The 22375-nt window shown below is 51.5% G+C and overlaps 1 long non-coding RNA gene across 1 annotated transcript in view; it reads left to right on the forward strand.

Moving 5' to 3' along the window:
- Positions 1–22134, forward strand: part of LOC136398091 (uncharacterized) — a 189858-nt gene extending 167724 nt beyond the window's left edge. The window contains exon 4 of the long non-coding RNA XR_010749990.1: positions 22014–22134. This is a non-coding gene — a long non-coding RNA (uncharacterized lncRNA). The remainder of the gene's footprint in view (positions 1–22013) is intronic.
- The last annotated feature ends 241 nt before the right edge of the window (positions 22135–22375 follow it).

Genomic DNA, 22375 nt, shown 5'->3' on the forward strand with positions numbered 1-22375 from the left:
GACACTGGGTTCTGGGAATAGGACTGTGCTTACAGGGGCTGCTTCTCTCAGCAATGAATGAGTTGGGGTGGGTGTTGCCTAGAAATCGACTCAAGTTGTTGGTTCATTATTTATTTGCTCTTTCCTTTGGCCGAAAGATTCCACCATAATCGCATTATGAGTTGGTGGCTGCCCTGGGGTGATTCATCCACAGGGGAACATATAGAGGGCAGAGGCTCTGGCTGCAGGACACTCAGTGCCGTCACCTTCCTGTCCCTCCTTTCTCGGAGTTCAGGGGCATCTGCCACAGGTCCAGCAAAGCAGGTTCAGTGATGACAGGGGCGTGGTTCTTGCTCCTGTGGAAACCAAAGCCCAGTAGAGAAGACTCAAGTGAATGAATGAATGGAAGAATGAATGTGGGCACGAGTGAGTGAGTAAATGAATGAATGGATGGATGCAAGCACCAGTGAGTGAATGAATGAATGAATGGATGCAGGCATGAATGGATGAATGGAAGAATGAATGTGGGCACGAGTGAGTGAGTAAATGAATGAATGGATGGATGCAAGCACGAGCGAGTGAATGAATGAATGAATGAATGGATGGATGCAAGCACGAGTGAGTGAATGAATGAATGGATGCAGGCATGAATGGATGAGTGGATGAATGAATGCAGACACAAGTGAGTGAGTGAATGAATGAATGAATGGATGGATGCAAGCACCAGTGAGTGAATGAATGAATGGAAGAATGAATGCAGATACAAGTGAGTGAGTGAATGAATGAATGAATGGATGGATGGATGGATGGATGCAAGCAGGAGCGAGTAAATGAATGAATGGATGGATGCAAGCACCAGTGAGTGAATGAGTGAATGGATGATTGAGTGCAGGCACAAGTGAGTGAGTGAATGAATGGATGAATGAATGTGGGCATGAGAGAGTGGCTGAATGAATGAATGGATAGAGGCACTAGTAGGATACACACACTTATTTTATACGTCTTGTAGGAGATGCTGTGATTGGTCTACCTAGATTTTCCAGGACCCCTGTGCCGTGTGGTGGGCTCCTCCGTCAGCTGCCACCTGCCACTGCAGAGAGCAGACCTGCACACTGGAGTCACTTGGCTCCCGCCTGCTCAGGGGATGGGAGGACCTGGGCATGGTATGGCCCTCCATCTGTGTCTGAGACGTTGAGAGCTCGAGAGCCCAGCTCCCTGGTCTGAGGCTGGCACAACCATAGTCCACCCTCCCCAGGGGTTGGCCTCTAGGAATCACACCCTCGCGTGGCTCCTGCCCTGCTCTACCTGCTTGCCTACCCGCCCACCAGCTTCTCCTTAGAGTGTGTCCATAAACGATCACTTGTACACAGTCCTCAGGGCCTACTTTAAGGGAGACAGATACCCCCAAGCATACAGACCAAAAACCCAGCCATCTGAAAGCAGGAACACCTTCAGAAGAAGTAGCATTGTAGCCACGTCCTGGGGAATGACCGCTGTCCCCAGGAGGAAGGATCTAGTAGACGGAAGTGACTATTCCCAAATGTGTATTTTTAGAATTTCCCATAGGATGAGTCCCATCTCCTCAAGGTCCAAAACAGAGGTCACCTTCCCAGGCTCCCTTGAAGCCTGGCCCCAGGCACGTGACCTGGAAGTGGCCAGTTCTTTCAACCCACCAAGAGCAAGAGCCCCAGAGGTGGTGACGGGTCTCTTCCACCTGCTGTGCTGAAAGGAGCCATGGTCTCTTTGTCAGACTAGCCCCATGCTAGCCAAGCCTGGAGCCTGTTTCCTCAACCTACCTCGTGGTTCATTTGAATCAACTCTTTTTCAGGAGGGGAGGGGAGGGGAGAGGCAGGTGAAGCTCATACCATCATCTTGGAAATGTAATAACCTGAGTCCTTCATACGCCCCCCCCCCCCAGTCGATCCTCATTGGCCCTCTGGGCACCTTGACCCCACATAGAAAAGCCAAGTGTACTTTTTCCTGATCCAACCCAACACCCTGGTTGCTTTTTAAGTCTTAGGAAGTGGAATGACTCCTCCATCGCTTGAGCCATAAACAGAGACACCCCCTTCCTGCCTTCCTCTCCCTGAGTCTTCCTGTCACCAAACTAGGTACCTAATTTTATCCTTGCGCTCTCCAAGTTTTAGGGTCCCGTGGCTGCTGTAACAAAGTAGCACAGACCGGATGGGTTTACAATAACTGGAAGTTACTGTCTTTTAGTTATGGACACTAGAAGTGTCTTTAAAGTTCTCAGGTCACATTCTAGGGGCTCAGGGAGAGAGGTGGTCTGAAAGTTTAGCCAGTTCTTGCTCCTTCAAGACACAATGACCAGGCCCTCATGGCCAGGGTGACCGGGAAGCTCCTGGGATTCACCGATGAGAAGGTCTGGCCACCTCCCAAGGATGAGAGACGCAGAGTGCGAGCAGTTCCCCGCTCACGGAGCTAATTGATTCAGAGTCCTAGAAACCTCAGGGGGCTAATTGCTGGCAAGAACTGTGTTCACTTCCAGCCTTCAGAGGTCCACTGAGGAGGAGAAATATTCATGAGTGGAAGTGTTCACACGAGCGCTAATGGACTGATGGAGGGGGAGGGAGGATAATTAAGGGGTCGGGATGCTCGTCAGTAAAAGGTTTGGGAAGCCGCCCGAGTGAGGTCCAGGAATCAAGCAGGGTCAAGCGAGGCACGCCTTTGAGGCGCCCGAGACCAGAGCAGAGTCACCTGATGGAACCTTTCATTATTCTATGCTTTTTAATGTCCCTGTTTTATTTGTCAGGATTTCATGTTCTTTCAGGGAGCATTGCCTTGTGGCCATGTCGTTACGCAGGGAAAATATCTGCGGCAAACAATGCTCCCAGCAAAGACGTCTATGCCAAAGATGCTCGGCCAAAGTATATGGAGAGCTGAGCACGAGGGCACCTGGCGGCGTCCTCGCCAGCGTGGGGCACGGAGTCTGAAGCCTTCACCATGGTGCCCACAAGTCCGGGTGGCCCTGTTGGCTTCTTCGACAGGTCCTCACGTGTCAGTGATTGCCACGACGCTGAGATTTCCGGAATACGACTTGACGTTATTATGTGTTTACGATTATTGTGTACGCAGAGGAAAAGACCGCAGCGCAGAACGTGCAGGCGGGGCGCATGGAGGCGCGCAGCTTTAGACTGAGTGGGAGCCCCGGCGCAGAAGGAATAAGGAAGCCCCGGCGGGAATCTGACGACCAGGGACCTGAAGCGAAGGTCCGCGTGGGGGACGCAGGAATCGGCGGCCTCGCTCCACTTCAGGTGTGCGTCTGTAGACACGTCGTCACCTTGCGGGAGGCTCGGAAGGGTATTCCAGGGTGTTGTCACCTGCTGTGACGGTGGGGGGCAGGGACCCCGCCCGAGAGCATGTCAAAGCCCAGGGCTGCTCTGACGTGTCAGCCGCCGGGCACGCGAGACAAGCTTTAATCATCGAAAAGCAGGACCTCCGCCATTCTGCCAACTCAGGACAGGGCGCTAAGGTTTCCACCAAAGTCAGAGCGGACATGAGGACCTTCTCCGCCCGACAAGGGGAAGAGTGACCGTACAGCTGAGCGGGGTGGGGGGTGGGGGGTGGGGGGTGGGGGGGTGGTGGTGGCGGTGGTGGGGGTGGTGCTGTGTGGCGGCTGCCTGGGGGCGAAGCTGGGAAACTGTCTGACTTTGATAGTGCTCCCTGCCTCCCCCCACCTACCATGTAGAGGACATTTCAGAGCTGATCTGAGCCCAGGCCCGTGGGAAACCACGTGGTATATTTGAATGACGTGGGAAAGGGACTCTATTCAAAATATCATCTTCACTCCGAATTTTCATCATTAAAAGTCATGCCCTTGATGCCCAAGTGAACTTTTAAATTTATTGAGGACAGGTTTCAAGTGTACAACACAGTAAAACATCATATACACACTGCACGGTGAGCCCGTCACCCCAAGCAATGCCTCTTTCCACCCCCCACCCCTCCCTGCGCTCCCCTCCACCTCCCCCCTAACTCCTCTTTCCCTCTGGCTGTCACCACATGGTTGTCTGTGTGTCATATGTGGGTTTTTGTTTTTTGGGGTTTTTTTTGCTTAATCTCCAAGCGATTTATAAACACACTTAATAAGTGTTCTTATTTATACTGGGCTGAATACCATAAAGAATTTTAAGTGCCTTCCCAGAACGTATTTACTGTACGCGAAGGCATAAAAAAGAAGGAGAAGGGACCGAGTAGAAATAAAGGTAGAAAGTTACAGAGAGAGGTAAAATTAATGCAGATGTGAAAGGCCTAAGGGTGGAATGTAAGTGCTGTAACCGAATCTAACATGTATCTCTTGGCTGAGAAAACAAACGAGCAGACACAGCCAGTTATACCAGTCTTACTATCAAAGAGGAAGACCCCTCCGGTCAGCACAGTGACGGTGCCGACAAGTCCCGCAGCAGATGACAGCAGCAGTAGCAGCAAGAACAGCCGTTCGTGGCTCGGTGTTCCGGGCCCTGTTTAAAGCGTCTCACTTCCTCTCATGAGCACCCATGGTCTGGGGGGGCTGGCCGTGGTCCATTGGCACCTCTCCCCTCCTTCTGTGGGTCTTCCTGAAATGGGTGTGGTCCACCCTCTCTGCCACATGGGGTAGTGGAGAACCAAGTGCCACCAGCAAGATGCCCCGTGGGGAGACGGGGAAGGAAGAAGTGAGAGCAGAGCCTCGGTCCTTTGGTCTATTTTGACTGTCCGGCGGGTGTGGTCGTGGGGATGCCAGTGTCCAGCTGCCATTTGGGGGGTACAGAGAGGCATCTGCGGTGGTGACAGTGACTGGACTGACTTTGTCACATCCAGGCCAGTGCAGCAATAGCCTTGGTGGCGTCCTGAGCCCCGCTGGCCACTGCCAGGTGTGTCCAGGCCTGGCCCTCTCTTCCCCACCCTCTGCTCCCTGGCAAGGCAGTTGCATGTCCCGTTTCTCCTGGGCGTCGCCCCTGGAGGTCCATGCTCGAGGGCTCCCCTCCGGCCTTGGCAGGACTTCAGCGCACGCCTATCTCCCCGGACGGGAGAGCTTGCCGTGTAGGCTGTGCCTGCGCCGGACCCCGACGGGCACAGGCGTGTTTCCCGTGAAATCCGCCAAGTCCTGACCCCGCCCAGCATGCACCTGCTGCATCCTTCTCTGCGCGCCAGTCCAAGTGGGCAGACGAGCGCCCCTTCGCAAAAATCAAGAGTTTTGTCCAAATTTCCTTGTTCTTACAAAGCAAAGAGGTGTTGTTCAGACCAGTGGTTCTGTGGCAGAAATCAAGAGTTCATTTCTTGGCACTCTTACTTCTTTCTCCAGAAATGTGCTCTTGATACAAAAATGTTATCCGTAGTTTATTCTTAACAACCGACGGGGAGCAGAGAGAGGAAGCAGAGCGCCAGGAGGTTGTGACGATGAGTGAGGAAGCCGGAAGGGTCTCCAACAACAACGGAGTCGGCTCAGGGACGGGGACACTGGACGTGGGGCGGGCACGTTGTTGGCATTCATTAACTCTGGGTGGGGGCGCGTGGCCATTGTCTCTTCCCAGCGTGGGGCACGCTCCACATTCTATCTTTGCTCAGGCACTCAGCTCTCTCATTCAGCCTTGTCTCGGCAGCAATCTACCCACTCTCTCTCTCCACTGACAGGTCCCACACGTGTCCCAGACTTACAATAAACAAACAAAAGAACTAGGAAATGACAGAAAGCATTGGAGAGGGAAAGAAGGAAGGGAGAAGGAAAGAGAGAAAGGAGGGGGGAGGAGGGAACTTTCATTCGCCAGCAGGTCCCACTCCTTTCCCCAGGTCCCACACTTGGGACTGGGGTGCCTGTCCTCCAGCTGCTGGGACTGTCAGCTGTTAATGAAGCCATAGGAGGTGGACCATGTCCGAGAGGCAGGCAGCTCTTAACCTGACCCACCGCGTTCTGGCCTTAGCACCTGGGAGGGGAATCTTCCGCCGACCTGGCGGGTCAGCCTCTCCTCTCTCGGGGACTCCCCTTGCAATGGAGGGGGAGACAGGGCCCTTACTGGGCTTCACTCTCCTGGTAGACGCTGCTACTGCATTGAATGTTCTCTGAGCGCGTCTCTCACTCTTACCCTCTCTGGTCAGTTGGTGAGAGGGCGTGAGAACTTTCTGCTGTCACTCGTCACCGCCACGGGGGAGTGATCTCGGAGCCTGCTCTGGAGAGCCGTGTCTGGGCCCCCAGGTTGGTCCCAAGGTCAAGACTGGGGGTGTGAGCGGGAGACCCCAGCTCGGCCCTCAGCCCAGACCCCAGCCGAGACCCCAGCCCAGACCCCAGCCTGGGCCCAGAGCTACGGTTGGCTGATGACTTTTTTCTAGACACTACCCACCTTCAGGACACTTAACGGGAAGTAGTGTGTTATGACTGGGCACAGAGGCACCCCCCCCCCGCCCCCAGTTTTCTAACAGACGACTCGTGAAATGTCTGGAGGGGAGAAGGAAACGCGTGGAAACCGAGACAGGGCTGCGAGCCGGGTCCCTCGTTTTGTTGAATTCCCAAACAACGCCTTGCTTGGCTGTGTGCACGGTTCTACTTTCCATGCAGCAGAAAAGCCCAGCTGGACAGAAGAGTCACGTGGAAGAGTGTTGGCACCCCGACACGCCGGCCGAGCCCAGCCCAGTTAGCCACACGTCGGGGCTGGGAAGCAGACACCAGCCTTCGCCGCTGGGCGGGGGACCACCGGCTTGTTCCGTGGCAGCTGGGAATGGGAATCGCCCACTTCAGGGGTGTGCGGCTGAACAGGAGTGTCGTCTGCGCAGTGACTCCTTGTGAAGGGTGCCGGGTATGGGGTGCACATGAAGGGTACCGGGTATGGGGTGCACATGAAGGGTACCGGGTATGGGGTGCACATGAAGGGTACCAGGTATGGGGTGCACACCCCACACACCAGGGTCCATGCCTCTCCTAGAAGCAGTCAGCGTCTCGCCCCCCAGGGGAGACAGCCGTGGAAACGCTCCCGGCGTCGTGGGACAGGAGAGGCTCTGCACACGCTGCGCGGTCGCTGGGGGGAGACCAGGAAGGGGCTCTTGCGGACCTTTCCACCTTTAGGGCAGCTCGGGATGTCCTGTGCCCACCCGGCTTTGCCTGGATAAGCAGCTTGAGAAGCAAAGGGATGGAGGTGACGAGGGACAAATTAGTGTGACCTTCACCCAAAGGCAAGCATCCACATCCACCTGCCTCCCAATGAGCTTGTAACCCCTGTGCCCTCCTGAACCGGTGTGTGTGTGTGTGTGTGTGTGTGTGTGTGTATGTGTGTGTGTGTGTGGTCTCCTCCACTCCTGCTTCTGCCTTCTAGGAGCCATTCTCCTTCCCCTGGGGTCTGCTTTGAGGACTCGATGGACCGCGCTGTCAGTGGTGTGGCCGGGCTGGGCTCTGCCTCCTGTAATCGCCACCGGGAAAGTGCCTGGTCTGTGGGGTCAGGGGCTTTTACCGCCTGCAGGCGCGGAGGGTGCAGTTAAATTCTGCGGAAGGTTACGCTGCTCTGGCTTTCTGGTTTTATTGGGCTGGGGGGTGCTGTAAAGAGAAGAGACACAGTGTGGCCGAGACAACACCGAGTGCCCCCCGAGCCTGTCTCATTTTCCTATGCCTTGGCACAGGGAGGACTCCCTCTCCCTGTCTTCCCTGAGGTTAAGTCACGGCCAGGGGCTTTACTTTGGTCAGCCGGCTATATAGAAGCGACAAGCCACTTTCAGACTGGACCCGCTAACGCCCCCATCGGGGACACCCGCTCTGTCTTCCCTTGCCGCGGCAGCTCAGAAAAGCTGTATGTTGAGGTGGTGGCATCATAAGAGAGCAGAATCTGAGTCCCCAAAAGAGACTCGTGCCCGAGACTCTCCGGCCTGATGGACTTCACGCAGGTCAGGTTAAGGCATTGAGATCCTGAGGCTCCTTTGTTGCAGCCACGAGGGGTTACCTATCCTCGTGGGGACACAAAGGCATGTGTGCGTCATGTCCCACGTGCCCGCACCGATACCACTGGAATACACGTGTGCACACACTACGGAAGCGACCTCATGTTCGTGGACTCGCACACACACACACACACACACACACGTACAGACACGATGCGATGACACGCTTCGTGTGCACACACACGAGCACGTGATTTGCTCCAGCATGTGAGACACACGCATCACGGCTGTGGATGGGCAACTGTGTACACGCACTCAGCTTCCGACCAGCTGCCCTGCCAGGGGCCGCGGGTTGGGCTGCGTCAGCCTCCCACGGATTACTCCACCCCAAACTGTGCCCGTCCCCCTTAATTGATAAAGTCTATGGTGGGACTATTCCTTCTGTCGGGAGGTAGAGAGGTCCAAGCTGTTCCTCTGTCACCCCTTCAGCTTGAAGTCTTCCTTGGACATAAGTGCCCCGCCCTTCTGCACCTTCCTCTCTGTGACACATGCCAGGCCGTGGTTACTGAAGTCACCAGGCCTGGACTTGGTCTCTGGCCATGTCACTTAACTGGCTCTGCTCTTGAACGAGCCACTCCAGACTCTGCACTTCAGTGTCCTCCCGCAGAAGCAGGAATGCCGTGACCCCTACCTTCTAGTTTTATGAGGGTCCACGGAGGTCACTGGTACGAAAGTCCCCTGTTCGCATTTTAGTTCAACATTCATGACTTGAGTGCCTACTATGTGCCGCTTCTGCACTGGACTGGGGTCACAGAGACGAGATGTCCTGTTCCTTGAGCTCACAGGGCTTTTCGTTTAAGGGAGAGAAACGATATCTCCACCCACTGCCACGCTGGAGGCCGCACAAGGTACAAGAAAAGCGGTGGGAACGGGCCCTGAATGGGAGCGAGGAGGAAGGCTTCCCGGGGGAGGTGAGGGCCCAGCTGCCTCCTGAGGAATGTGTAGGAGTTTGCCAAGTGGCCCAGGAAAGGAACTGTGAGCAGAGGAACAGAACCTGTAGGAGCCTAGAGGCACCGCCCATGGCCCGCTCTGGGGGTTCAGTGGGTAATGGCCTGGCTTCCTCACGTTCAGAGGCATGTTGTTTTTATATTTGAGTATATTTGAATTCCACATAGAGCTAAGGAAATACCACATAAACCGTAGATTGATCTCCAAAGACCTACATTCCCAAACATCAATATAGGAGTAAAAAATGGTGCCAAGCAAGACCAAAACAAAAGGATCAATGACCCAAGGGATGGAAATCCCAACTTCTTTGTGTGCACAGCCCAATCTTATGTGTTTCTGAGGCTAAATTGGTAGCTTCGGCTGCTTCAGATTTGTGCTTTTATATTCACCTGCTGAATAAAGAACTCGTTTCTGGCCCACACTGTCCCCTAACTTAACATTCAGGCTCACTTTTCCCATGAGCTCAAGGATTGACATTTCAGTAGCTCTGATTTGTAAGTTACTGTATTCCTCTTGGCGCTAAGTTTTGAAAAAGGATGTTATGGGGAGTTTTCTAAACAACAGCTCTCTCCTGACAGGTTAGCAAATAAAGGTATGGTTTTGTTTTGGGCATGGAAAGTTGTTTTCTCGGACAGAGATACATACCACTACTTCCCGTGGAACTTGATGTCTCTGAGTCGTTTATCAACCCATGTCCACGTCATGCACCCGGTTCCCCTGCATGCCTGGAACTGTGGCTGGACCTGACAGGCAGAGTCGGAAACTCAAGGCGTGAGTTAAGAAACGCATTGGACGTAAGCACAGGCGAGCAGGGCTGGCGGGAGGGGCCAATGGAAGGCCTTCTTCATGTGAGTGTTATCTGCGAGACAGCCAGAAGCATTTGTGAACATTTTCTTGATATTTAAGATGATGAAATCACTGAACATTTTTAGCCACTGAAGATTTTGAATAGTATAAATTCACTAGAAACAAATGCCATTGTTCTTTGGGGTGTTTTTTAAAAAAAATTCCCTGTGTATTTTTGTGAAGGTAAAGAATGTTTTTTAGGGGCCCTGGCTGGTTGGCTCAGTGGTAGAGCATCGGCCTGGCATGCAGGAGTCCTGGGTTCTATTCCCAGCCAGGGCACACAGGAGAAGCGCCCATCTGCTTCTCCACCCCTCCCCCTTTCCTTCCTCTCTGTCTCTCTCTTCCCCTCCCGCAGCGAGGCTCCATTGGAGCAAAGTTGGCCTGGGCGCTGAGGATGGCTCCATGGCCTCTGCCTCAGGCGCTAGAATGGCTCTGGTTATAACAGAGCGACTCCCCAGATGGGCAGAGCATCGCCCCCTGGTGGGCATGCCGGGTGGATCCCAGTCGGGCGCATGTGGGAGTCTGTCTGACTGCCTCCCCGTTTCCAACTTCAGAAAAATACCAAAAAAAAGAATGTTTTTCAGGGTTCCCATAGGCTCACTCGGATGCCGGTTTCTCTAACACTCCCTTCCCACTGGGAATTGTGTTTCTAGGCTGGGGACGCTCCTGCCACATTGTGATTCCAAAGGTTACCATGGGGGGAGGAAAGGGCTGATTTCATTCCGAACTCCTGGTCTGTAGCTGAGAAAAGTCCTTTCTTCCTGCTCTTCACATGTCCCCCCACCAATCCCCCCAAACCCTGACAGTTTTGTTGTGTCTCTGTGGTCCTTTCTCCCCAAGAGCTTGTGGGCTTGGTCATGTCTTGGTTAAGACTCTTTGTAAAACCAAAGTCTGCTTTTTAAAATTTACTGAACCAGTTTGTGCCCTCCTTCCAGTCACATGATTCTGCTATGCCTTCTTTTCTTATTATAAGTGCATGCACGAGAGAGACAGACAGACAGAAAGAGAGATGAGAAGCATCAACTTGTAGTTGCACACTTTTAGTTGTTCATTGATTGCTTCTCAGATGTGCCTTGATTGGGAGGTTCCAGCTGAGCCAGTGACCCCTTGCTCAAGCCAGAGACCTTTGGGCTCAAGCCAGCAACCATGAGGTCATGTCTATGGTCCCATGCTCAAGCTGGCGACCCCACGCTCAAGCTGCTGAGCCCACATTCAAGTTGAATGATTCCACACTCAAACTGGTGACCTCAAGGATTCGAACATGGGTCCCCAGTGTCCCAGGTCAATGCTCTATCCATTCAGGCACCACTGATCAGCTCTGCTCTGCTTTGACAATTGAACGTCACCTATTCAAATGGAAATTGTCACCATTTCCCCCTCGTTCTTGACATCTCCGAGTTGTTTGGAAACTTACTTGGATTTAGTATCACTTATAAGCAATGACATTGGCCTGAACACGCCTTTGTGTTTTAACATGTGTCTTTTCTGGAGAACTTTGCTTTGTGGCAGTCACCAAGAGAATTGATGTAAAAGTAGAGGTACTTGACGTTACTGCAGACGGTACTTCCTTAAGGCTGGTGGAGTCTGGGAAGTGACAGTCATCTTTTCATGCTGACTCAGATAACTTGATTATATTTATTGTTGCGGGTTTGTTTTTCCCTTCAAAACTCCAAAGTAATGGGCTAGGGTAGGCACCTTCTTTTTATTTTTATTTTTATTTTTTTAAATTTTTCTGAAGTTAGAAGAGGGGAGGCAGTCAGACAGACTCCTGCATGTGCCTGATTGGGACACATGTGCCCCACATTCCCACCAGGGGGCGATGCTTGGCCCATCTGGAGCATTGCTCCATTGCAACTGGAGTCATTTAGTGCCTGCAATGGAGGCCATGGAGCTGTCCTCAGTGCCCGGGCTAACTTTGCTTCAATGGAGCCTTGGCTGCAGAAGGGGAAAAGAGAGACAGAGAGGAAGAAGAGGGGAAAGGGTAGAGAAGCAGTTGGGTGCTTCTCCTGTGTGCCCTGGCCGGAATTGAACCTGGGACTTCCACACGCTGGGCCGACGCTCTACGGCTGAGCCAACCAGCCAGGGCCGGTAAGCACCTTCTATGTACCAGAGAATTTAAAAACATAAGGGATATTGCTCTCAGTAATAATCTTGCCATGTTGATATAATTATAGTACCCTCATTTTATGAATGAGAAAACTGAGAGTTTGTGAGGTTGAGGATCTTGTCCAACTCTTTATTCAGAGCCTCAGATTAAAGCATCAGCAACTGAAGGAAGAAAATCAACTGTTTAGTTTTGGAAAGAATACTGCAAACCAATAAATAACAGCTCTTACTAATTTCAGCTTTAGTTTTAATGATGCTTGTTTCATGCTTCTCTCTTTGTATTAGTTACAGAAGAAAGTTAGATGGAGGTAACGTAAGGTATAAAAAGCTCAATACCACATGGTTTAAAGAACAAAAGAGGCTTACTTCTTTCTCATGTAACAGTCTAAGGAAAGCATTCTAATCAATGGTGCCTGAACTCTACAAAGTTATTCTGTGGCCCAGGTTCCTTCCATCTTGTGGCTCCTACACTGTCTATAGCATAGTCCTCAATAGCACAAGCCAATCTGGGTCACTACCATGTCTTGGTGTCAGCCAGTGAGGAGGAGGAAGATTGGAGATGAGGGAGCCACCACCCTTCCACTGTGGTCCAGCCAGCCAGCCATGTGCCTGAGTACACTTACTACTACTGGGGAAGAGAGAATTGATTTGGGGGACAGTCTCCACAAAAATATTATCCCTAAATTTGTATATTCTAGCATGCAGTGTCTGAGAGCTCCACTCATGTCCTCTGTGGGATGATGTAGAGTTCATTTTATGCTTTGCTTCTATTATGTTCAGCGAGACAGAGACTGTGCCCAACATCTGCAGGACCCAGCATGCCGTCCTGCACATAACTGATATTCAATAATGATGTGGTGACGATCCCTGAGCCCAAAGAAGGGCAGAACTCAGCATTGCCTTTTCAAGGGCAAAAGGAATGTGACTTTCACTTTCTTTTCCAGTCCCTGGGAGAATTGGGACAGGTATGGATGCAGAATGGTTCGTATCAGCTGCCCCCCACATGCCGGACTTGAAAGGAGACCCTGGGGCCAGCAGATCTGGTGGCATTCAGCTAATTGAAGAGAAAATAGGATGAAAGAGTTCTGATTTAAAACTCAAAAAGGGAGAACAAGCTGAAGGTCATGAACACCCAAATAAATGTGAGTTAATTGTCAGTGCCGGAGAATTCTGCCCCAAACCATCGTCTCAGCCCTCCTGCCCTCTCAGCCTCTTGATGTGCTCAGAACGCTTGTCCCTGTTGAACAGGTGAAGATCCCTCTGATCGTGCAGGTGAGAGCACCCCTCTGATGCCCTGGGTCAGACAGTCTGGAGAGAAGGCTCTTTCAACTTTTAGCTCATAGGACTTTTTCTTGTCAAGAGAATTCTTTCACATTCTATCCTCGACATTGTACTGTGCTTGTTGTAAAAGTCCCCAGATGTCTGGGAGAACCATCGCGTTCCTGACTCTGCTCCGTTAAAGCACAGAGCCTGCATCCGAGCAGGCTCTCGATAAACATTCATTGTGTTCATTCATTGATTCCTGTCTGTGAGGCCCTGGCTAGTATGGAGAAATGTCAGGGTGGAGGGCCATCTAACCCAATGCCCTTGCTCTGCAGATGGCCCAGTGAGGTCTGCTGAGGTCAGTTCAGGGGTCTCCAGCAGAGCTTCAGAACAGGCCTAGGACCTGGTTCCCCTGGGTTCCCAGCCCCAGTCCATCCCCCCCTATAATCAGGAACAGAGAGCAGTGATGTCCCAAGGGGATTTTACTCTGGAGACCACATTCGCACTGGCTTCTGGGTCGTGGTTCACATTGTACTCTCTTCCTAAAGCACTCCACCTTGTCTGCACCCGTCTGGTCGGGGGTAGCCTTGCCCTCCCCCCATGGCCTTTGACCCTGCTCTGCCCCACCCTTCTCAATTTGCTCTTCACCGAGAATTCCACGTTCTCTCTCCTGGTTGATTCTCAGACGTCTACACCTGTTCTTTCTTCTCTCTCATCACCTTGACTGTTGGTGAGGGTATTATTATTATTATTATTATTATTATTATTATTATTACAGGGGGTGAAGTAGGGTATTTTCAATGGATGAATGATGAATGAAAAAACATGACCAACTGGGTCAAACAATTTATACTTGCATACAGGTTGGTGCCTACTTTTACTACGTGAGTTTAAGGAGCTCAGGAGCAGAAACCCACTAGTGCTGGAGCGAGCTCATGGTAACTCTGCAGTGATTTCTCAGGGTAACTCTGCAGTGATTTCTCATGGTCACTCTGCAGTGATTTCTCAGGGTAACTCTGCAGTGATTTCTCAGGGTAACTCTGCAGTGATTTCTCATGGTCACTCTGCAGTGATTTCTCATGGTCACTCCGCAGTGATTTCTCGTGGTAACTCTGCAGTGATTTCTCATAGTCACTCTGCAGTGATTTCTCGTGGTCACTCTGCAGTGATTTCTCAGGGTAACTCTGCAGTGATTTCTCAGGGTCACTCTGCAGTGATTTCTCGTGGTCACTCTGCAGTGATTTCTCAGGGTAACTCTGCAGTGATTTCTCAGGGTAACTCTGCAGTGATTTCTCGTGGTCACTCTGCAGTGATTTCTCAGGGTAACTCTGCAGTGATTTCTCGTGGTCACTCTGCAGTGATTTCTCAGGGTAACTCTGCAGTGATTTCTCGTGGTAACTCTGCAGTGATTTCTCAGGGTCACTCTGCAGTGATTTCTCAGGGTAACTCTGCAGTGATTTCTCAGGGTAACTCTGCAGTGATTTCTCGTGGTAACTCCGCAGTGATTTCTCGTGGTCACTCCGCAGTGATTTCTCGTGGTCACTCTGCAGTGATTTCTCGTGGTCACTCCGCAGTGATTTCTCGTGGTCACTCTGCAGTGATTTCTCAGGGTCACTCTGCAGTGATTTCTCAGGATAACTCTGCAGTGATTTCTCAGGGTAACTCTGCAGTGATTTCTCATGGTCACTCTGCAGTGATTTCTCAGGGTAACTCCGCAGTGATTTCTCGTGGTAACTCTGCAGTGATTTCTCATAGTCACTCTGCAGTGATTTCTCATGGTCACTCTGCAGTGATTTCTCGTGGTCACTCTGCAGTGATTTCTCAGGGTCACTCTGCAGTGATTTCTCAGGGTCACTCTGCAGTGATTTCTCGTGGTCACTCTGCAGTGATTTCTCAGGGTCACTCTGCAGTGATTTCTCGTGGTCACTCTGCAGTGATTTCTCAGGGTAACTCTGCAGTGATTTCTCGTGGTAACTCTGCAGTGATTTCTCGTGGTAACTCTGCAGTGATTTCTCAGGGTCACTCTGCAGTGATTTCTCAGGGTCACTCTGCAGTGATTTCTCAGGGTAACTCTGCAGTGATTTCTCAGGGTAACTCCGCAGTGATTTCTCGTGGTAACTCCGCAGTGATTTCTCGTGGTCACTCCGCAGTGATTTCTCGTGGTCACTCCGCAGTGATTTCTCGTGGTCACTCTGCAGTGATTTCTCAGGGTCACTCTGCAGTGATTTCTCAGGGTAACTCTGCAGTGATTTCTCGTAACTCTGCAGTGATTTCTCGTGGTAACTCTGCAGTGATTTGTCATGGTCACTCTGCAGTGATTTCTCATGGTCACTCCGCAGTGATTTGTCATGGTCACTCTGCAGTGATTTCTCATGGTCACTCTGCAGTGATTTCTCATGGTCACTCTGCAGTGATTTGGTCACAACGTGCCGAAATGAATACGATTCAGAACTCTCTGAGTGCCGACTGTTCCCAGGGTCGGTGGGCTCCTTCTCTCATCCCACCCTCCCAAATTAACAGAAAGGAGACCGAAACTCACCTATTTATATAGGAAGAAATCGAGGTGTTTTGCACCATGAAAACAAGCGTGTGTTGACCTGGCCCACACAGGATGGAGACTAGAAATGGTCTCAGGACGGGAAGGGACTGGACTCAGAATGTAGGTGGAGGTCACTCATGACAACGTGGCCCATCCGTCAGTCATGTTCTCAACGGGGAGGAAAGGGGGTGGAGCCGTCAGGGGGTCTCCGCCTCCCAAGCAGCGGTGGTCTTGGGAGAGACAGAAAGGCATTCAAAACACTTACTGTGGTGAAGTGCGCAGAGCCCAGCTGCTTGGAACTGCAACTGAGTTCTAAATTTAGCTGTATTTCCTGGTAGGCCAGACACACATGTGGGTAGAACCTCATGACTCCAGTCTTTCCCCTTGATAAAAGGGCACATGAAAACCCTTCCGATAAGAGAGCTAAAGTGGATGTACGGTGCCCGCTGCTGACCTGGCTGTGCCCCCTGCTGTGTTCACGCCATTCACCAACGCTCCCTATGTCAACAGTGGCCCTTACAGCACAAGCTGGACCACGGCTGATGCTGTGCAGCACTGTGTGTGTGTGTGTGTGTGTGTGCGCGCACACGCGTGTGTGTAGGGAGGGGGTCACAGCATTGACAAAAACAATAGTTATATTGATTTCATTCTGAGCAGTCTAATTTTGCCTTTGGAATATTTTGCGTCCCCTTTTCTGGCCTCTCTGGCCCCAATTTGGTTCCCATCCGTCTCTCAGTTCCCCTTCCTCTAGGGATGCTGAGTGACCCCCCCCCCCCCGCCCCCACTGCCCTCGTGGGCTGCTCATCTCTCACTCATCCTCGCATTCGTTCACAGCCTCATTCATTAGTCTCAGGTCTGTGTAGCATCCACCGGGTATGAGAACAAACGGAGACTTTCAGGAGTTAAGATGTTACTTTATTGGCCAGTTTAACCTGTGCAGGGATGAACTCCCAAGATGTCCGGAGACACCATGCCCACAAGGAGCTGCAAATAGGAGCCGCGCCTGGAGCTTACAGCCAGGCCCTTATATATCCTAAGTGAGCAAGCATATACAGAAGCAGATGTGGCAGTTTAGCTATTGGCTAGGGAGGTCACACACAGCATAGCAACAGGGGCCGGTTTTAGCTTAGTGGCGAATTTCAAACCTAAACTTCTGATAAGGGTCTCTGACCTTCTTTGTTCCCAGCCTCACAGGAGCCATATCAGCACTTACTGTTCCTTCAATAGCTACACTCTTTGCAGCACTCCCTGTCCCTTCAATAGTTACACTCTTTGGCAGCCCCAGTACTCCCTGAATCTAACAGTCTGCCCAGGTTACGTGTCCCCAGTTGGCATGCTCTGTGCTGGGCCCCTTTGAGAGTAGAGCCAGCCTATAGAGAGACTGGGTGAGTGGGCATGCCAGTCACCTTCTCTGCCACACTCTGCACCTTTCTCTTCACGACCACCCACTCTTCTTAGACATTCAAGCCACCTCTGCCCATCACATCACAGTCAGAACTATTCCTGACACATGCGGGAGGGTTGTCAACACGCACAGCGGCTTCACGCTGTCACACGTGCAAACATGGTGAGATTATGGATATTTTTAAATACTATTTTTTTCCACCTCACATAGTAAATATTTTTCTGTGTTGTCCTTTGAAAATATCCTTTTGAAGGGTTCTATTGTGTACATGCAGCAAAAAGTTCTGTATTGTTGGACGATTAGGGTGTTTCCAGTTTTTACTTATAAAGCACCATTGAGAATCTTTGTGCAGAAATCTCAGCTCCACAACTCAGATTATTTCCCAAAGTTGGGCCCCTATAAAGGGACTTCTCGGTCAAAGATTGTAAAGCATCTTAAGATCTTTTTTTTTTTTTTTTTTTACAGAGACAGAGAGAGAGTCAGAGAGAGGGATAGATAGGGACAGACAGACAGAAACGGAGAGAGATGAGAAGCATCAATCATTATTTTTATCGTTGTGACACCTTAGTTGTTCATTGATTGCTTTCTCCTATGTGCCTTGACCGTGGGCCTTCAGCAGACCGAGTAACCCCTTGCTTGAGCCAGTGACCTTGGGTCCAAGCTGGTGAGCTTTGCTCACACAAGATGAGCCTGCGCTCAAGCTGGCGACCTCGGGATCTCGAACCTGGGTCCTCCGCATCCCAGTCCGACGCTCTATCCACTGCGCCACCACCTGGTCAGGCTCATCTTAAGATACTTGAGAAGAATTTTATCTTGTCTTTATTGGTTTTATTTTCAAGTGGGTCCCCTTGCAGATATTTAAATAATACCAGGAAGGACTCTTCTAACAGGATGGCATGAAAGAGTTCATTTAGAAAGACACAGCCCAATCTATGGAGAGTCAACACACAGACACACACACACAGACACACACACAGTGCTAATTGGGACTCTTTCTCCTGGAGGAGTTGGTAAAATTGCTAGTCGATGTGAAAAGGAATGTGCGCTGGCTCTCCTGCGGCTCACCCTCTTCAGTGGTTTGTCTCTGTATCGACAGTCATCCTCTCCCTCCTTCAGTCCAGCTCCTGTCCCAGGACGGTCTGTGCTCTACCGGTTCTGCTGGGTTAAGGACTTCATACTGTGTACACAGGACTCTGTCTGCATAGAGTATGAACTGTCCCTAGCTCCGTCCGTTCCTAATGTGCTACTGCACCAATATGTGCAATGGTGGAATACAAGGAGGCCTACCACCTTCAGGGAGGGCTCCGCAGGACGTCTGACCCCATCGTCTGTGTCTGCGGGTAATTTAGACCCCGTGGGTCCCCTAACTGCGAGTGTTCTGTGACTGTTCCCACTGATCCCAATAACTCATAGGTATGTCCCAAGTACGTACAGACATCCCATGAATCTCCACTTGTCCCGAATGTATCTCCCGACCTTGCCACTTAGCTTGTTGTCTCAGTATTCTCACTCTCGCAGGCTTTGCGAGCGTGTGAGCAGGTTTTCTGTTTTGAGTATTTGTCCAGCTTTGGCACACAGGCAGATTTTGTGCTTTCAGAGTGACCTTGTGTCACACTGGGTTTTGTGTGGGACTGCATACTGAGGAATGCTTGGCTTTCCTTGTCACTTTCCGGCATTTATTAGTGACACCTACGAGCAGCCACAAGTGCTGGTGCCACACGGAGGGCCCTGGTCTGCAGTCAGGAGCAGAGTGGGGGAGGGGGGAACGGGAGGGGGAGGCAGTCCAAGTGATAAAGATATCAGCGCCGGCACCGCCCATCTCCCGGGGGCGGGGGCGGGGACGGGGGGGGGGGGGGCGGCACACGCGTGTGCTGGAAACCGAGGGGAGAATTTAGCTCGTGTTTGGAATCGATAACAAGCTGATTTGCTCCCTAAGGACACTTCTGCGAGAAGGGAAGTCTGTCTGAGCAAAGGAGGCCCATTGTAAGGCGTTAGAGCTCTTGGCTCAGATGGAATTGTTGGGGAAGAGCCCTGTGGTGGGAACCAGGAAACGGTAGCTTTGCAAACAGCACCTCCAGCTAGTGGCTTGCTCAGCGCCGGAGCCCACGGAGACTCGCCAAGGGGCAGCCACACACAGGAACTCGTGAGCCTTCATGAAAGTTTAATTTGATTTCGTGAAGAGGGAACGACTTGTATCCGGGCTTGCTGTGTTTAATATTAAAGCAAGAATGAGCTCCCAGGACAGGGCTGGAGCTGGCTAAACCCATAATCCTAGAGACGTGGGTGAGTGTGTGTGTGTGTGTGTGTGTGTGTGTGTGTGTGTATGTATGAGAGAGAGACAGACAGACAGAGACAGAGAGAGATGGACAGACACAGACAGAGAGAGAATGAGAGGAGAGAGAGAATGAAGAAGAAAAAGTGAGGAAGAGACAGGGACACAGAGAGGGAGCCCACACCACACAGAGGGTCTGAGGCAGAATTACCGCAGGATCCGGGGGTGGCAGGAGGCCATCTGCTCAGACTTCAATCATCACAAAAGTCCTCGAAGGTCGCTATTTCTCCAAACTCTGCTCCGTGAACATTTGCAGGAGTATCTTAACAGGACTGACAGAAGTCAGCTTCCCACAAAGACTTTGACCCTCATTGGGGCCTGGTGTGCAGACCAAACAGATGTTTTAAAATAAATCGCAGACTGATTCTTTGTACGTCGTAATTATATTGCTTTGTATTTTTGTATGCTAGCAGTGTTAATTTATTAAAAGTAAACATTTAAAACAGGCCATAGTTTTTGTAAGCCTGTTTTTTTTTTTTGTTTTTTTTTTTTAATCTTTTTAATATAAGGAGAAACTCTTAAATGGGAAGAGGCCAGGCAGGGGTCTGCCAAAAGACCCCGTTTGAACCAGAACCCAAATACCAAACATGACAATAATAAAAGTTACTAATAATAATTATAATAACCAGTTAGTGGGTCCTGTGAGCCACGCGCCCACCGGGTTCTGTTCTAGGTAGTATAATATGTCACCCCCATGTATAAATCCTACTCTGTGACGCCCACCGTGCACTGACCAGTAGGCAGGGACAAATGGCCACTTTCTGGGATGTATGGGCATTATCTTTTTATTATCAAGTGTGTTTTCTGCTTATTAAGATTCGACTGTGTTCTCAAACCACTTCATGTCCGTTGTCCTTGTTATTAAATATTTAATTCCCCACCAGGTAACATGATAAAATAAAATGGCGAGAGACTACTGGTGCTGTGAACACCACGCTGACGCCTTTGGAAAGAATTTATTAGGCAGCCCCTATGACCCAGGCTCTCTAACTTCAGAAGCAGGTCGGCTGCATTTTCTACTCTTTCCCTTATACAATAGCCACCCGGAAGGTTAGATGGTACCCTTAGGGTCGCCAAAATGCCGCTCAGCCAGCTCACGCAGCGTGCACGCGGTTACACATCTCCTAAGTAATGGGACGGAAAGCGAGGATAGTGGCAACCAACAGCCAGTGCCCGTCCGTGCGGGACGTAGCATGAGACACGGGCGGTGGGATTGAGAAAGGCCTGGCTCTGGCCTGGAGCCGCTCGGGTCCTAGGGGCCACGCGGACCAGTGGCCAGACCACGACGACGCAGTGTACGTCCGCACTATGGAAACGCTCCTATGGGGCGTCCGACCTGCGCTGGGGGAGCGGGGACCGGAGGAAGCTTCTGGAAGAGGGAACCCCAGGCTGCGGCTTGCGCAGGAGCAGGCCCTTGCAGGGCCCCTGTGCCGCAGACTCCGCCCTGTGCCTCAGCAGCCCGCCCCACGAGCGGGTTCCCCTTAACACACAGCCTCATCAGCCAGCCGGGCGGGCACTTCGGGAGCCCAGTGGGTGGATGCAGGGGCAGGCGGGATTCGAGGCGGGGCTCCCCACCCGTCCCCTTGGGTCTGGGTGGCATTGCTGCCCATAGACCCCCTACACACCATCGCGATTTCTACCAGGGAAGTGCGGCTCTGTGGACACGCTGGAAACTGCTGATCTTGCCTCGTTCAAGGGTTTAAAGACAATGAGAGGAGGCAGGGAGACGGCTGGATGAAGGCTCTAGGGAGCTTCCAGGCTCATCTGAAGTGAGGAATGCCAAGCCTGCCATATTTAATGGCAGGGCTGCGAGTATGGCTGAAAGCAGGGAAGCGGCACTTCCTCTCGACTCCCCAGCCCTGTCACCCTGCCTGCGGGCCTAGCTCAGTGGTGGCTCCATCCTCACGGGGACTGGGGGGAGGGACCCGCAGAGAGTCTCAGACAGCCCCTCACCTGCCAAGCCTACAGATTCATTTCCTTCCTTCCTTCCTTCCTTCCTCCCTCCCTTCCTTCCTTCCTTCCTTCCTTCCTTCCTTCCTTCCTTCCTTCCTTCCTTCCTTCCTTCCTTCCTTCCTTCCTTCTTTCCTTCCTCCCTTCCTCCCTTTTTTTCTCCTTTTCTCTTTTCTTTTCTCTTCTTCCCTCCCTCCTTCTCTTCCTTCCTTTCTTTCTTTCAGCTCTTAGTTTTAAAGAAATTGTCTTTTCTTATGGAATCTCTGGGGTTCTTTGGAGACTATGGAAAGCTTCATAAACTGTTGCAAACACTGCACTGATGAGAACGTAGGGGGAAGGGACAGCCTCTAATGGAACCTGAAGTCACAGTAACAGCTTCGGGGCCCCCAGACCCAGATTAGGGGGAGATGCCTAATTGGGAATTATCCCATTACACAGTATCCTTGGGTTGAAAGTCTCTTGTTCCCTGGGACTGTGGTGCGAACACACATCAGCTCGCTCGGTCCTCTGGTTGCCTCTGAGCTCAGGGCCTGGTCCTCTGGGAGCTGCCCCGAGGGCCGCCCAGTTCTGCGGGGTCTGGAAGCAGCTGGGGTCTGGATCCCACGGTGGAGATCTTTTCTTCCTCGCCCAGCATCTGATCAAAGTCTTGGCCCGGCAACTTAAAAAAAAAAAAAAAAAAAAAGCTGCAGAATCAACACTTTTAAAAGGCCTTCTCCTTGCCTTTTCAGGATGTCTAATTAATGATGTGAGTGGGCAATTTGATGAAGCCCTGGCTGATTAATTTATCAAACGCTGAAGACATTCTTGTTTGCTTCTCAGTCCAATTACTTAAGTGTTCAATGTGACAGGTAAGGTAATATCCCTTGGAAACCCTCATCTCCCCATATCACGGTCCCTTCCCCCCAGCTCCCAGGGCACCATCCATTCTCCGTGTCTCCTGAGTGAGTTCCTCTGGTCTGCTTCCTAACCACCCAGGCCCTCCCACCATCCTTGGCGGGGGTCTTCCAGGGCAGGCTAGGGCTCAGGACGAAGCCCTGCTCATTAGCTGCCCCAGAAGGGCCACAACCTCTGACTTACTTCCCACAATCCC

This window comes from Saccopteryx leptura, chromosome 3, assembly GCF_036850995.1.
Source record: "Saccopteryx leptura isolate mSacLep1 chromosome 3, mSacLep1_pri_phased_curated, whole genome shotgun sequence".
Taxonomy (NCBI): Eukaryota; Metazoa; Chordata; class Mammalia; order Chiroptera; family Emballonuridae; genus Saccopteryx; species Saccopteryx leptura.